The sequence below is a fragment of the Vipera ursinii genome (genome assembly GCF_947247035.1).
Source record: "Vipera ursinii genome assembly, chromosome: Z".
NCBI classification, from domain to species: domain Eukaryota; kingdom Metazoa; phylum Chordata; class Lepidosauria; order Squamata; family Viperidae; genus Vipera; species Vipera ursinii.
Window position 1 is genome coordinate 19,903,747 of NC_139517.1, and position 16,421 is coordinate 19,920,167.

Here is a 16,421-nt window from a genome sequence, read left to right on the forward strand (position 1 = left end):
CCATAGTCACTCTCTGGTCATTTTTAACCCATCCACAGACCTCCCTTCCTCCTTACTTTAGTTTCAGAGTTCAGCTGAGCTATAAACCAGGCTGGGTGAAATGAGGGAATTTCTTGAAACAGGAAAAAAAAAACGAATAGTGGATGATTATTGCTAGATTATTACCTCTCCCAAGAGAACCATGTCGTGCTATGAATGCCTGGAAATTAGCTCAGTTTCTGTGTACAAACTTTAAATCACTCATTGGAATAAAGGTCAAGGTAAAGGTTCCCCCGCACATGTGCTAGTCGTTTCCAACTCTAGGGGCTGGTGCTCATCTCCGTTTCAAAGCTGAAGAGCCAGCGTTTGTCTCCGTGGTCATGTGGCTGGCATGACTAGATGCCAAAGGCGCACGGAACGCTGTTACCTTCCCACTGTAGTGGTCCCTATTTTTCTACTTGCATTTTTACGTGCTTTCGAACTGCTAGGTTGGCAGAAGCTGGGACGAGTAACAGGCGCTCACTCTGCTACATGGCACTCGGGATTAGACCTGCCAAACTGCCTATCTTTTGATCAACAAGCTCAGCGTCCTAACCCACTGAGCCACCGTGTCCCTCTCATTGGAATAGGCTTTGACAATAAAGGACCTCCATCAATTAACTAGCATCCTGCTCTATTTCTAAGAAGGCTGAGGAGAGGGAATGACACAAAATACTTACCTCTTGTTAGAGATGGAAGGTAACCTCCTCCATGGCCACTTACTTGAGGTTTCACTCCTAAAATAAGTTGGGGGGAAAAATGGGAATGAGACTGGAGTCACATCACATTAAATCACAATAAGTTGACTAGCCCAGCTAGGTGACAACACCTCCTAGCCAGTTTTCAGAGTTCTAAAGTAATTAAAACAACTAAGCAGCATAGAACCTGGTAAGGTTGAAGTGGTAAATTTGAAAGAAAGGGGAAAAAATCATGTAGGACAAGAAATGGCAAACATTTTTTTTTATATTTCTAAGAAAATTATATAGACATATCCACAAATTACTAGGGGCCAAATTCTTTTTGGTACTGCTATGATCTGAACCAATGTAGCTGGTTTCGTATATACAGTTCAGCTCATGGTGGTTGGGTATTCATGCCTTGCTTAAAGTGCAAAAAGAAAAATAGCAATAGCTCTTAGACTTATATACCTCTTCATAGGGCTTTACTGCCCTTTTTAAGCAGTTTACAGAGTCAGCATATTGCCCCCAACAATCTGGGTCCTCATTTTACTGAGCTCGGAAGTATGGAAGGCCAAGTCAACCTTGAACCAGTGGGAATCGAACTGCTAAACTGCTGGCAGTCAGCAGTCAATAGAATTAGCCTGCAATACTGTATTCTAACCACTGCGCCGCCATGGCTCCTAATGATGTCATGGGGATTGTGTGAACAGATCCTCAATTTCATTGAGGGCCGCATCAGCATTGCGGTTGCCCTCTAGGGGGCCAGGTGGGTATGGCCTGGGTGGGCATGGCCTACTGGGTGGGTGTGGCTAGAGTGCATATGGCCTACTGGGTGGGCATGGCCAGCTCTACATCGTTCACATCAAGGGTGCCTATGAGGGCCTGGGCAGGAGTGGGACAGATCTGAGGGTCTCTGGCAGAAGGAGGGTCTCTGGGCCAGGGCCAAGGCAGTGGGGGCCGTTCCCTCACTGTTTCCAGGATGGCTTTGCGGGCAACATGAAACCACTTTGCGGGCCGGATCCAGCCCCCGGGCCTTGTGTTTGACATGTCTGCTATACATCATAGCCTTTCTGCCTTAGTTCAACTAATCTTAAATTCAACTGGAGTACAATTATCATTTGTAGTTCTAAAAGACTATTGGTCTGAAAGCAACCTATTCCTGAAAGGACTGTCCAATCCATTCAGATTTAAAGGCAGAAAGTTTTAAGAAGTGATTGGCAGAAGATATCAAGTTGGCCATCCATCTTTAGCAGATGAAAAAAATATAATCACATTCTCTGGGCCCCAATCTAATCTAAACTATTTGAGAAGAATTTCTAAGTAGAAATAATTATAGTAATTACTTCTACATTTGCTTGTATTCATATAAATTACTATATATAAAATGTGCAATCTACGATCTCCCTTGTCTTCTTTGAGGGAGAAGAGGAGATACAGCATCTCCTCTTACATCAAGAAATGCATATGCTCATCCTAGATGTGGGTTTAAATCCAGACAAACATAAATCAATGAACTTTGAGTGAGGCTGGTTTAATCTGCTTTTTTGTGTGTTCCACGTTCCAATATGTCTTGTGTGGAGATGATTTCACTAATTCTTTCTTCAGTAATTTTGTAATGTATCAGATGGTTGAATTAATCATCATTATCATCCAACCCCACACATTCTTTCCTACTCAGGTTCTCCAATTTTGTTGAATTACCACTCCCATTGTCCCAGGCCATGGACTCTGGTCCCTGGAAGTGATGGAATGGCAGGCCCATGGTGTACAGCACATGTACAACTGACGTATAATATAGCACTTCAGCTTGCTGTAACACTTGGTTGTTTGGGTCACTGAGAGAACAATTTTCCTGTTGCATCTGGTGGAAACCATCCATCGTTTTTTTCATGACAAGTCTGATGGGGTCAAGTCTGGGCTTTTCCACAAAGCTGCTTTCAGAGCCTGAGTCTCTGATGCCAAAGGATTATTTAATCGCTGTGGGGAAACATTTAGAACTTCTAATCCACCTAGAACTGCAGTGTCTCCTGGCGTAGGGAGTTGGCTGGCTTCCCTTTATGGTTTTGCAAGAGTATGTCAATGTTTTCCCCCCTACTGAGGGCACTAAGGAGGCCTTTGTGTGCAGAAGGTGGACAAGAGAACTAGAGGAATTTGGCATTGTTATGCCAGACAGCTATGTGGCACAGGATGTAGTTTGCAAATTCCTATTCTTGTCCTATTTTCACATGGAGTGGTCCTTTTGGATAGATTTGGGACACAGAAAGTTTGGTTGGGAAGTGAGAAATATAGAAGGCCTGAAGGGTTGAAACACTCTACAGGTAGTCCTTTACTTGTGACCATTCATTTAGCGACTGTTCAAAGTTACAATGGCACTGAAAAAAGTGACTTACACTTACAACTGTCGCAGCATCCCCATGTTCAAGTGATGCCAATCTGGGTGCATCTTTTTGATATCAGTTAATACTGGCACTTTACAAAATGACACAATCATTATAACATAGGAAATGTTAAAGGAGTTATTTGAAGAATAGAACCAGAAATTAGTAACTACAACGTCAAAACTGTAAAGATGTCTGTGTTGTCTATGGATAAACTATGTATAAAAGATGTTAATGAAGGAAGGACAGACGTGGAAACAATTTTATCTGACAAGGCCAAGAGAATGGTGTGTGAAAAAGACTCTTTACTGGATATACAAAAGAAACTGACCAAAGTTTTGAAAATTAAAATACAATTATAAACCAAATGAAAGACCTGGAAAAATGTTTTCTAATTTGATCTACAAAAGAAGCATGTTAAAGCCTTGAAGAAATCTGTGTGATGGGATAAAGAAGAGCTGAAGAGAAATTAAATCCTATGAAGATATTTGATTGTATTATAGATTAAGACTGTTAGACGTAAAAGGAAGGAATATAAAACCAAGGTTGATCAAGGTTAAAAGTCTTTTTTTCCAATATTATGGCAAAGGTTTATAGACTGTTTAACACAAGGATTAAACAGTTGACGTTTTATGGATTTGCTTATAGATAAGGGATGGGCTATTGAATGAAGAGATATCTGTTTAACCTTATAGGGTGAAGAATTATTAAATTTATTTATATTTGTGATGGAGGTTAGAAGTCACTATATATATGTGTGTGTGTGTGTATTTCTTTATTGTATTTCATATATATATATATATATATATATATATATATATATATATATATATATATATGTAAAGGTAAAGGTAAAGGTTCCCCCGCACATGCGTGCTTGTCGTTTCCGACTCTAGGGGCCGGTGCTCATCTCCGTTTCAAAGCCGAAGAGCCAGCGCTTGTCCGAGGACGTCTCCATGACTAGATGCCAAAGGCACACGGAACGCTGTTACCTTCCCACCGTAGTGGTCCCTATTTTTCTACTTGCATTTTTACATGCTTTCGAACTGCTAGGTTGGCAGAAGCTTAGATTACCTTGCTAGGCCCCAAACATGGGGCAAATCTTTATTTCCTGTTTCAGCCTATCTTGAAGGCCATCGAACAGGCAGTAGTCACACCGGTGACAGCTCATGTATTTATGTAAATTACTAACAAAGAATTAAGGGAGACTGATATGCATTTCAAACTTATTAGTTTTCATCAGTCAGCCATACCCTTCTGAGATTCGAACCTGGGCTGATTGCACATTAGGCAGTTGTTTTTACCTCTTGAGCCACAGGATCTCTCTCGCTTTGTTAGCTTTAGACGCAAGGGGGGATATGTGTCAAATACTTGTTAACTATTTAGATTACCTTGCTAGGCCCCAAACATGGGGCAAATCTTTATTTCCTGTTTCAGCCTATCATGAAGGCCATCGACAGGCAGTAGTCACAACAGTGACAGCTCATATTTGTGTAAATTTTAGATTGCTAACAAAGAATTAAAGGGAGACTGATATGCATTTCAAACTTATTTGTTTTCATCAGTCAGCCATACCCTTCTGAGATTCGAACCTGGGCTGATTGCACATTAGGCAGTTGTTTTAACCTCTAATATATATATATTGTATTCTTTCTTTTTTCTTTTTTCTTCTTCTTTTTATATGGTCTTTATTCTTTCCATTCTCTTTCTCTAAGTTTAGCTTGTATTAGTTTTAATTATAATTATTTTTTTCATAAAAATTATATTAAAAAGGAACAAACATATATTTTAAAGTAAAACAATGTATTAAAATTAAATATAGAAAAAAAGATGACAGCCCTCATCACAATCTATAATGTTGAATTTTGTAAATTCAGACTGGGGAAATGTAACTCTCTTGATATTTTAGGACTTTAACTCCCGTTGACCAGAAACTGGGGTCAACAAGATTTGGTGGCCTTATGTTCTTTGCTATTCCTAAAAATTTTAGGCCTGGTGTGAAAAAATGCTTTTTCAAACTCTGCCTGAAATGTCTTGCCATTTAGACTAAAGGCACCTCCCTTGGGCTTCTAGAATGACAAAGCAGAGGACAAACTTGTAAAATACAAAATCTGAGCAGTTGTAAGCCAAGATGTTAATTGGGTCAGTATGGCACCTTCAAGATAAATGAGATAGAGGTAGTCCTCAACTTACAACAGTTCATTTAGTGACTGTTACAACAGCATTGAAAAATGAGACTTAAGACCGTTTTTCACAGTTACAACCCCATGATCATGTGATCAAAATTCAGATGCTAGGCAACCGGCTCATATTTATGACCGTTGCAGTGTCCCGGGGTCATGTGATCCCCTTTTGCAGCCTACTGACAAGCAAAGTCAATGGGGAAACCAGATTCATTTAACAACCATGTTAGTAATTTATCAGGTGTAGGGATTCACTTAACAACTATGACAAGAAAAGTCGTAAAGCAAGGCAAAACTCACTTGACAAATGTCTTAACAACAGAAATTTGGGGCTCAGTTGTGGTTGTAAGTCAAGGACTGTCAGTATAGTGCAGGGGTAGGCAACCTCGGCTCTTTTATGACTCATGGACTTCAACTCCCAGAATTCCTGAGTCAGCTATGCTGACTCAGGAATTATGGGAGTTGAAGTCCATGAGTCATAAAAGAGCCGAGGTTGCCTACCCTTGGTATAGTGGCTTCTCCAGATGTGCTTTGACCATATTTGCTGAACATTGTGGGCATTATAGTCTCAACATATTCAGAGAAAGAGTCTGCTGATTAAAATTGCTTTATTAGATTTAAACTATAGGCTTTTTTTAAAAAAAAATCCAACAAATGCCCTTTTGTTTCCCTTTCAACTCATTTAATCTTGGCCTGATTTAGGGTGTAACCTTAAAAAATACTTTATTTAACTGGCATTAACAAAAGTGTTATTATAATGTTACTTTGGTTTTTTCCCCTAATATGTAACAAAAGCATCTGCTGTTTTTGTTTGGTCATCTTCAGCCAATGAAAATAGGACTTTTGTTTCTTTTTTGCTGCTGCAAAATCTTTCTGGACACAAGAATGGAATGTATTACATTCAAATGGTAAACTGTGTTTATCACAAAACAACAACAACAACAAAAAAGCAGGGGAGAGAACTTCTAATCAATCTCTCTCCCTCTTTCTTCATATGTTAATACGAAGCCTAATGCATTTTGGATTATGTCCTTCTTCAAAGTCTCTAATTTTTTTTCAGGGAACTCTTTCATGAAAAGCATCTACAGCAAACGGCAGCCACCTTCCTTGTGAGAGAGTTTGTAAATATTCTTTAAGAGCCTAGCTAGAAACAAGCTGAGCTTCATCTTAAAATATCACTTTATACATAATTGGAGGATTTCCTGTTTTCGTTCTTGGCGGTTTTCGTCTTCTCTGAATTTACCGAAAAGAAAATTGCGATAAAATTAAAACCGCAAGGTTTGGAGGTAAACACTAAGGAACTTTATTCTTCTGTTGTACCCCGTTGGAAATAAATATATAGCACACACAATCCTCAAAATGTATAATCACAAGAAAGATTTAATTTGGAGGCATAAGCAGATTTGGGATGAAACTAATCATATGCTCAAAATATCTGGCATGCCATGGTCAATTTTGCAACAGCTAAAAAATTCTATTAAGACTTTAAAGGCCTACTTAGTGCTGGCTTTAATTAATTTTACATTCCAGATAAGAATTTAAGCAAGTCCTTCTCTTGCTAGGCTTTAATTGGCAAGGTGGATTGACCTAATTTTTTGTGTTGGGCAAGCCAGCTCTGCTGTGTCTGGAGGCATCATTTTGTTGAATAGAATCTCAGATTCTGCCTCCCCCAAATTACCAATCTTGCCCTGGCTCCATGATGCTATATCAAAAGCTATTCCCTTATCGCCCACCTCTCATCTATTAACTAGTTCCTTTTCTTCCTTTCTCCTGAACTGTAGAGTAGAAAGGAACACGGGTCAAAATTTGCCAGCAAACTTGCCCTGACCAGGTGCAAACCCAGTGATATATGAGGGACAAACCATTCATTTTAATCACCTAGTTCCTGTAGGCTTTCTAGCCACCTCACTGAGTTTTCATAACCAAAATATGTTGTTTTGTTATATACAGGGACTTACTGTTTCATTTAAAAAAAATCCAATAAAGTGGGTGAAACTACTGCAGACAAAAATCACATCAGGTGAACAGGTCAGAAGTATACACACACACACACACACACACACATATGGAAATATACATATATGGAAATATACGTGTATGTGGATCTTTGGTCATTCGGGTTTTTTCCCGCATAGAATTGAAGGTGTAGGAGCAATGTTTCGACGGAATCCCATCTGTCATCCTCAGGCTGGTGTCTTCAGGCTGGTGGCTTCAGGATGACGGATGGGATTCCGTCGAAACGTTGCTCCTACACCTTCAATTCTATGCAGGAAAAAACCCGAATGACCAAAGGTCCACATACAAACACCCGCAAAAACCTCAGAAAACAAATATACATACATACATATATATATATATATATATATATATATATATATATATATATATATATATATATATATATATATATATATATATATGAAAAAATAGAATAACTGTGAATTCTGATTCTCTTTGTAACTTTATAAAGTTGTATCGTGTCTCTTGCATTCATCTTTTTAAATTTGCTTTTAAATTCCAATTATATCCTATTTTCCTCATAGGAAAGGGGGTCCATACTTGTGATTAAAAAAAAAGATCAGATTCTCCATTCGTTCCTACCTGTTATGTAAGGTCCCTTTTCACACACACACACACCCCTCGGTCTGACTTACCTCCTTGCAGGCTGCACCTGGTCAAACACAAGAGCACAAGCGTAAGACAGAGATTCAGTCTGGCCATTGTGAGATGCTGCAGTCACTTTGCAAAGCCTCTGGGTGCCACACAATGTTGAGTGGAGATGGGATGGCTGATTTTATCCCCTCTTCTCACTCCACCCACCTCACACCTTCCTTCCTCATTCACTATTTAGATGATCCTTCCTTTAAGGGACCCAGTCGATTTTGAACAGAATTCCAAAACGTGTTATGGGCTACAAACATTGTACTCCAATCGCCTTGCTCAACTGTCTAAGATAGATTCACAACAGTTCTATCTGTGCAACCTGCAGGGACCATGCTCCCAGAAAGATGAATATCGCTGTTTCATTATATTTTGGAATCATTAAAGATATTGAGTTTGTTGCTGTTTTTGCAGAATAGAAACTAATGTACAGTATGGTTTTTTGGATGTTCAAATGATCTGAAACTTTTTAGACACTGTTTTTAAGTACTGTAGCTTCTTGGTAATGGCTCGATCATAATTTGATGGATTTTTAATTTTAATTTTGAACAACTATAAACACCTTAGGCATCTATACACAAACACACAATGCTTTACAATTTCTACAGGCTGAGCAATCTCTCTCTCACTCTCTCTTTATCTTTATCTCTCTCTCTCTCTCTCTTTATCTCTGCCTCTTTCTCTGTCTCTCTATCTCTATCTCTCCCTAGAACAGTGTGCCGTACACATTTCTGGGCATCAGATTTTCAGAAAGATACTAACAGTTTAGAACAGATTCAGAAAAGGTTAACAAAGCTGATATGTGCTGGAGGAACTTGGAAAGTTCAGTCTGAGGAAAAGAAGGCTAAGAGGGCGCATAATAAGCGTTCAGGAACATAAAGGATAGAAAAAAAGAAGATGGTCAGGAACCATTTCCCACTCCCACAGAAACTAGAACCAGAAATAATGGGTAATAAGTTGCAGCTACCTAGATTTAAAAATAAGGAAAAAAATTCCTTTTTTAAAAATACATTTTTATTGCTTTATCAATAATTAATTTCCCATTTTTATTTTTGTTTGTATTTTATACATTGAAAAAACTTCCTGATGATAAAAAGAAGTTTCCCACTGAACCATCTCCCTGTGGAGATTATGGGTTCTCCATCTCAGGAGGTTTTTAAGAAGAGGCTGGACAATCACCTCTCAAGGATGGTTTAAGTGGGTTTTCTCTACTATGCAGAGGGGTAGGTTACACGATCCTTGTGGTCCTCTCCCACGCCACATACTTCTATAAAAGTATGAAAATGAAATTTCTTGGTTCCATATACTGAAGTCATCTGAGCTAGAATTTGGCTATTCGTTACTGCTGACTGTATCTTCTTCCATTGTCCTAAGCAGTGCTTTTTTTGTAAAAGAAAAAGGTGCCAGAACTCACACATGTCATACAACCCGCCTTGCCTACCCTACAATGTTCCATCCAAAAAAGGTGCCGGAACTCCGTTCTGAGCGTTCTATGAGAAAAAAAGCCCTGGTCCTAAGACAGCAGGCTAGCTTAGCAGAAACAGGGAAGACAGTGTGGAACAGATGTCTTTTAAGGGGGGTGGGTGGGAAATGGCTAGTTCTGGAGCAATAACGAGTGAAAACGAATCTCTCCCCTTTTGCAATGCACTTTCATGCTTGGAATGCTGCAATCTGCTGAAGGCACAGACCTTTTCTGGCTTCTAAAAAAAAAGAGTGAGCTCTCTCTACCTGTTCTTTCTTCTCCAAAACAACTCCGTAAAGCTATTTGCAAAAATCAGCTCTCCTCATCCAACGTAAATACTTGGGTTGGTCTCTCTCCCTGAATTTATTACTTATCCACCAGGATGTTTCATAAACTTTTGCATCCAGCCAGCTGTGTAATGTTCCCCCACCAGCTCCCCCTTTTTTCTTCCTCCTCATTTCTCCCCGCTAGCCCGTGTTTAAACTGTCTGGGATAGACACAGTCTCGGCTGTTGAACATTAGATTTCCTGCCAGGTCTTGTTCCCAAAGATGCCTCCAGCTCTTGTGCTGAAAGTTCGGGAGGTGCAGCATTTGCAAAAATGTTTAATGTGGACTAAATTACTTAGCAGCATATTAGCTGATAATCTGTTCCGAGTGTCATTTCCACTTGGTTGCATTACGAGTCATGTCCTTGCTAAATAGCTGTTAATGATCTGGAAACTTCTAGCTGCAACATGGGGAGAATAATACTGGCCAGCTGCACAAGGTTGTTATGTGCCACTGACTTGTGTATGAAAGATACGGATACTTTTGGGATACGCTCTATCAGTTGTCCTTAGGTTTTAAGATTCAGATAGAGGAACGTGGAGTTGGCTCTCTCCCTGTTCTGCTCCTTTTGGATCTTTCCGATGTTTGCTAATGCTCAGCTGCAACCTGTGAAGCATCCTGCCACACTCTGTACCACACACCTTGTGTAAGTATGATTCCCTATTGATTTAGGGGCCAACACATACACAGCCTTTTCCTGCTTTCCTAAATCTTGGGAAATGCATCTACATTCCTGGTCCATGACCTGTTTTATCTTCAGGGCAACTTACAGGGGATTTGATCCAAAAGATCTTGATGTATGGAAGGAGGAACAAATGCCACAAGAATGGGGTGCTTTATCGCAAACATACATGGCAAATTGGGGCTGGAAGTTCTGTTGGTTGGGTGCACAAACAAATCCACTTCTTCTCCACTTGCAGTGTTTACGTTCCAGAGATCACTGTCTGGGAATGCTTGTGGTGGTGGGGAGGGGGGAGGAAAGGAAGTGGGGGGGGGAGAGAGAGAGAAAGAGAGAGAGAGAGAGGGAAGGAGGGAGCAGAATAGTCCTTCTCTATTCAACAAGATCGTGTTGGAAAAAAACTGAACCAGCTCTTTACTAGAAAGACACAACTGGGACACAAAACTTGTTTAACCAAGTTAGATAGATTTTACAAGGCAGCAACATCCCAATCTTGTAGACTACCAGCTCTAGGTAGCACCAGACCAAGAAATCAACTCCAAGGCTAAAACTACTTTTGGGGGGATTAGCTACAACAGAATATTGCAATCTTATACTCGTATGAATTAGGGAGGTGTCTGAACTGCTCATGAAAATTATCTGCCTGTAAGTTCCCCCCCCCGTTGCTTTGGTAACAGAGCCCAAGGTCATCTTCCTTATTCTCTACACCACTCTACCTATACTGATCTGGGATGATGGAAATTGCAGTCCATGACATCTAGAAACCATGAGGTAAGCAAGGCCGTTTTAGGCTGTGAGAGCCCTCCCAAAAGCTGAGGTCTGCGAGAAAAGTTAGTGAATTCATTTACCTACATTGTAACTGTACCAAAAGCCAAGATGACCTTGGTGAAAGGAAGGCAGCTTCACAGCAAGCCACATGCTCTACATGCAATAATGGTGCTCCATTTGAGATCCCACAATGCACACAATCTGCAAGAAAGTATAAAGGACAACTTACAATTAAGGAGGTCATACAATTGAACAGTTCGGAACTGTTAACTTTTTTTTTTAATCCCATTTATATCCCGCCCTTCTCCGAAGACTCAGGGCGACTTACAATCTAAAGCACAAATCAATGTGCTTAGCAATAGCCTTCATTCTATGTATACGCCTGCTTATTAGGGCTTTCGCCCCCCCCCCAAGCGGCATTATTACAAAGTCAGCTTATTGCCCCCAACAATCTGGGTCCTCATTTTACCTACCTCGGAAGGATGCAAGGCTGAGTCAACCTTGAGCCTGGTGGGACAAGAACCTGCACTAATTGCAGGCAGCTGGTGTTACTTAAGGAGGCATTAGCCCACTGCTCCACCAAGGCTCTTGTAACTTAAAGTGTTTAAGTCCAGTTTCTATAAAACTACACTCTTGGATAGTTTGTACAGTAGTTGGCCAGCCCCACAATTTCAAGTAGACTAGGGAAAAACATATCTTGCCTGAAATCCCAAAGAACTGCTAACCTGCCAATGGAGGATATATTGAACTTAATGACTTAGTAAGTGGGGCTTGTAATCCAACACTTTAGGATAAATCAGAGTGTGTAGTACATTACAGTACCAACCAAGACAAGGTGGTATTGTAAAATCTGAATTAAGGGGCATTCACAAATGTTAAAAAAATAATTTGGAATGAAGCATCAAAGTCAAAAAGTTATCCATTCCATTTTGACCTAGAAATATTACAGGGCTCAGTCCAGATGAGGAGGAAACCTTGCATCTGTTACTAGACACACCTTAACATTCTCATCATCCTTCAACAGTGGAAACAATAGCGGCCCAACATGATCAACCCCAAATTCCAAACTTCTCTGCAAACACTGGAAGCATTTTCTCCTTGTTTCAATATCAGGAGGAATGCATAAAGGGCATGTCTTTTGACCTCTGACTGGGATTGCAGAGGGAAATCTCTGTTACCTCTTTTCATCCCAACAAACTTCCAAAGTTTTTATTTTTAAAAAAACAACAAAAACACACATTTGGGGTGGTAGAAAAACAGAGCAGGGCTTGTCTTTTGTTGGGAACAGTTTACAAATTGGTATAGTGTGGCAGGACTCTATATCTTGATTGATTATGTGTTATCAATTCAGTGTCAATTCTTAATAGCCACATAGATAGATAAATAAGAGGGACACGGTGGCTCAGTGGGTTAGGACGCTGAGCTTGTCGATCAGAAGGTTGGCAGTTTGGCGAGTCGAATCCCGAGTGCCGCGTAGCAGAGTGAGCGCCTGTTACTCCTCCCAGCTTCTGCCAACCTAGCAGTTCGAAAGCACGTAAAAATGCAAGTAGAAAAATAGGGACCACTACGGTGGGAAGGTAACAGCGTTCCGTGCGCCTTTGGCGTCCAGTCATGCTGGCCACATGACCACGGATACGTCCTCGGACAAGTGCTGGCTCTTCGGCTTTGAAACGGAGATGAGCACCGGCCCCTAGAGTCGGAATCGACTAGCATGCATGTGCGGGGGAACCTTTACCTTTACCTTAGATAGATAAATAGACTTCATGACAACCTATCCCTAACTCAGGATTTCAGGTCTTCCAATGCGTTATAATTGAGTCCCTTCACCTTGCTTTTGGTTGGTCTTCTTTTCTTTCACCTTTCCCAACATTACAGCCTTCTCCAGAAAATTTGGACTTAAATATGACACTAGTGGTGTGTCAAAGTTTTTAATACAGGTAGTCCTTGGCATATGACCACAATTGGGACTGGAATTTCCTTTGTTAAGCAAAGCAGTTGTTAAATGAGTGTCAATGTGGCTAACATTGGATGTTTTTGCTTTGACAACATAGGGAGATGGTGCCTTTTTCTTTCTTAGCTTTACTCTTAGAATGTGATGGGAGTTAATTAGACATAACAATTCTGGAGCTTTTGAAATAAGAGATGATAAGAAATGGTGGGTTGGAAACAGGAGGGAAAGCTTGCATTTCAAACTAATTGGAGAATGTGATTTATGACTGTAAATTAGGGGAGTGAATTGTGCTTGATACTATGTGTTTAGGGGAGGGGAATCCAGGTTTTGGCTTCAACCATGTATTTGCCAAAGCTATGATTTTCTATTAAAGATTCTTTAAGGTAAACAATGCCTTGAAGTTGTTTGAAGAGTTTCATTTGTCGGAACCATGACATTGAGCTGGGCCTGATTTTATGACCTTTTTGCCATGGTTGTTAAGTGAATCACTCAGTTAAGTGAATCACGTGGTCATTAAGCAAACCCAACTTTCCCCATTGATTTTGTCAGAAACTGGCTGGGATGGTGTGAATGGCAATCATGTCACCCTGGGAAGTTGCAATCTTTGTGAGTATGCTGATTGCCAATTGCCTGAAATTTGATCATGTGATTGTGTGGCAGCTATGATGGTTGTGACTGTAAGTGCTAGTTGTGTAACTCACTTTTTTCAAAGCCATTGTAACTCTGAATGGTTGCTAAATGTATAGCTGTAAGTCAAGAACTACCTGTACATGGAACAAAACACATCCATAGTCACTGAAGACATACACTGGGAGACCTCAAGTTAAGTTCTTTGCACCTATATCAAAGTGACTCTAAACAAATTAGGAGAGATCCCCAAGTTAGATCCTAGACAGTATTTCCAACCAAAGTTGACTATGCCAGGCTAAAGAAACTACCTCAGTGTAAGATAGCAATGCTATAATTTATCACAATGATTATAGAGGGAGATAACTATAACTAACTTTCACTGGATAAAAACTGGATATACGTTAGTTATAGTATCCCATAGAGTAAGTTCCCATTATTCAGGAATTCCCAATGTACAGATCTGCACATGTATCACTGCATTATCTTCAAAGAAAAAACAAGAAAGGCCAGTTACCTCTTGAAAAAGCACCTTTGGGAAAGCCATGACCTGGATGACTGAGAATCTCCATAGACATTTGAGAGTAGTATTTAAATGGGCTCCACTGAAATATTTTAAACAGATTAACAAGTTAATAGCTTGTTAACTTTTTATGAAAGGAACAAATGCCAAGGAATTCTTTTTAAAGAAATACCATATGATAATGCTATTAATTATCATATCAGTGATATCACTTAACATGAACCTATATTACTGCTAAGCTTGTAAGCCGCCCTGAGTCTTCGGAGAAGGGCGGGATATAAATGGAATTAAAATAAAATAAATAAAAATAAAATAAAAATTTCTCCTGCAATCTGCTGCCACTCTGAGAAAGAGAGAACCAGTGCTTGTGTCCAGCTTCTCATTCCATTATACACTCACACACACAGTTGCAATGGAAACTTAGCAGTTTACTAAATGTCAAGGAGATAACAGCAGACAAGGAATGTAAACTAAAACAGAGTCCTTAAAAGAAACTTGCCTGAGTGGTTTTACTGTTAACAGAAATGTGCAGAAAAATAGACAAAGTTCACTCTCAAATTCCAAGAGCCAGGTCAGGGTTATCAGCCAGCCCAGTGGTCAGAATTTCACAAGAAGAATCCATACAAATGTCACACTCCTCTTGCTAGGCAAAGGAGTCTCATAAAAAAAAAAATCTCTGCTCTCTACTGCAGGGGCTTAGAGACCTTACATCTTCATTATCTGACTACTCCAGTTATTCAGATGGTAGCTGTGTTTAATCTGCCTCTGGTAACTCTTGGTTTCTGGCCTCCTGAGGCTGACATTCCATACACAGGTTCTACTAGAACAGTTTCTTCAAATTCAGAGTTAGCATCTGAGTGATGACATTTTGTAGGAGAATAGCACTTCCAAAGTTGTACTATAAATTCCCAGTCAGCTTGGAAGGTCGCTCAATGACTGTACCTCATTCATTCTCTCTCAGTCAATCTATTTTGGAATGTTGAGCAAGATAAAATGGTGGCAGGAAGAGCAGTGAATAAATACCACCTCAAGGGAAAGGCAGGATATATAGAAGGAATAATTAATACACCTGCAATTTCCGAATTAGAGTTTCAAGTATTGGCTACAAATAGTTGAGCTCCCTCAATGCCTTAGTTTTGGCCTACAGCAGAATTAGAAAAAAGATACAGGACCCAGAATATTACAGAGAAATGGGTCTGTTGTGCAGGGATACTGTTATTCTATGTTCTATGTTCCCCCACTGAAATATATTCAGAACACAACTGTTTGCAGAAGCTGTGATGCCCCGGCTAGTAATCCATAGCATGATTTCCTGCGTGTTTTTAAGCAGGAAATAGGATAAAATTGGCTTACCATAAGTTATTTTTAATAGTGAAAACATCACCATAAGATTACTGTTCCTGGTTTACAGAGTAGAATAAAATGCGTTTAAGTCTCTCAGCTTAGCATGAGGAAGTATCATACATCTGTTTTTCCTAATTTTCTAGTCAGCTCTGCTATTGTTCTGAAGAGTATGCTCCACTTTCTATTCTGTTTCTACTGTTGTCCTTCCCAGTCTCAATTACAGTTGGCTCTGATTTTGCACTTCTCACTGTATTGGAGTCTATTTGCTCAAACGAATGGATAACCAGTCTGTTGTTGTTTTTTGATCATTTACTTCTTCCAGCAGTTATTCTGTGGCTGCTGTGGAGAATTTATCTTGCTTAAAATATCTCTACTCCCGGAGTCAAAACTGAGGTGACTCCAGGACAGATTTGAAAGACAGATTATCCTGAAAAGAGAAGAGTGCCAAAAGCCACCAATAAACCTAATTTCTAGCCCACCTGAAGAGCAGAATGGAAAGATACAGAAGGATTGGCACCCAATCAGAAAGTGAACTGAAGGAGCTGAAAACACGAACTTTTGATGCCTCTGAATTATGCGTGCATGCTGTAAATTGGAGCTGAGAGGCTCGGAGAGGAAAAAGAATATCTAGGTCTTGGGAGCCAGTTTTGTCAGATATTTTGAGAGGTGTTGACAAGTATCCAGTGCAAAATGATAGCCAAGATTTCTGGGTTCTCTGAAAGAGAACACAATAAAATCTCGTCGAGAAAAGTTCACCTTGCACCGTGTCTGCTGGCAATCTATTCATAAATGAAAGAAGACAGCGCATTTCAATAATGCT